Consider the following 1264-nt stretch of genomic DNA (forward strand, 5'->3'; position numbering starts at 1 on the left):
AATAATAATAATAATAATAATAATAAAAATGATGATGATGATGATGATGATGATGATGATGATGATGATGATGGTGGCGGTGATGATTATAGAGCCTTTTGTCGTTCATGTCACGTTTATATCAAGGGAAGGAAATGTGAATCCTCGACTCTTCTTTTAACGTTTGATCCAATTATCATCTAACTACTACGGAACTGCAAATCTCTAGGAAGGTCTAGATCAAGACCAAGATGTGAATAACTTTCCGAATAGAAGATCTCTCCTCTCTCGACGGTGAGGCAGACTCAACTACAATCTCGTTGAGCTAAATGAAAGAGTCCTGCCTTTGAGGCAGTTGCGTTTTTGTTTACACAAAATAAATACCCACTCGTGATTAATCCAAAGCGGGAAAAAAACAATTTATTCTAAAACAATAACAACAACAACAACATGACACGTTCCGCTGTTGAATGCACAATACCAGATTGTTGCCTTTTTTCTCTACCTCTCCAAACCAGAAGTTACATTGACCTCGGTCGTTAATTTGAGAGAACGAGAGGCTAAGTAAACGAATAAAACAACAATGTCCGCTGACCTATACGTGCAGTAGAATATCTAGTATTGTTACACTTGGCTGTACAACCAAAGGTGCGGTCGTATGACTATGTGTTTGATTCCTAGGCATAATATGTATCGACGTAAACCAGGATATGCATTATGTGTACACCTAGACATCTATTCTAGATCCACACTCAAATATTTAATCCAGTATAAAGATGCTATTGATGTACTGAATTAACTATTTTGAAAGTTTGTTGATTAACTTACAAACACTCCTTCAGTTCACTGAGAGTTCGGAAAACCGTGAGAATAATAATAACAATAATAATAATAATAATAATAATATATCCCAGTTCAGCACGTAATGGCAGTGTTCCTGTCACCGGCCTGAGAATCCGGAACACCAGCAGTGCCCCACCTTTAGAACGACCAGGTACACACTACCTCTTTCTGCGGTAAAAACAGCGGGGGCCCGTTCCTCGGATTCTCTCGCCATTGACGGCCTTGTTGTATGTATTGGCTCCTACGTATAGCAAATCAGAACCCGCCTAACAACTTACTGAGTTCGGCGCGTTCGCAGCACTTTGTATTTATTATACGGTGTTCCAAAACGCCACTATGTTTAAAACTGCTCGTTGTTTTCCAACGAACGTCTTTGGGGAGGACAAGGAAAAGAAGAAGAAGAAGAGGAGGAGGGGGAGAAGGAGGAGGAGGAGGAGGAGGA

The 1264-nt window shown here is 40.0% G+C and overlaps 1 protein-coding gene across 1 annotated transcript in view; it reads right to left on the reverse strand.

Moving 5' to 3' along the window:
• LOC101848765 overlaps positions 1–975 on the reverse strand; it is a gene marked incomplete in the record, with an annotated part of 111034 nt that extends 110059 nt beyond the window's left edge. The window contains 1 exon segment of the mRNA XM_013085509.2: positions 808–975.
• Between the last annotated feature and the right edge of the window lie 289 nt (positions 976–1264).

This window comes from Aplysia californica, unplaced genomic scaffold (genome assembly GCF_000002075.1).
Source record: "Aplysia californica isolate F4 #8 unplaced genomic scaffold, AplCal3.0 scaffold00381, whole genome shotgun sequence".
NCBI lineage: Eukaryota > Metazoa > Mollusca > Gastropoda > Aplysiida > Aplysiidae > Aplysia > Aplysia californica.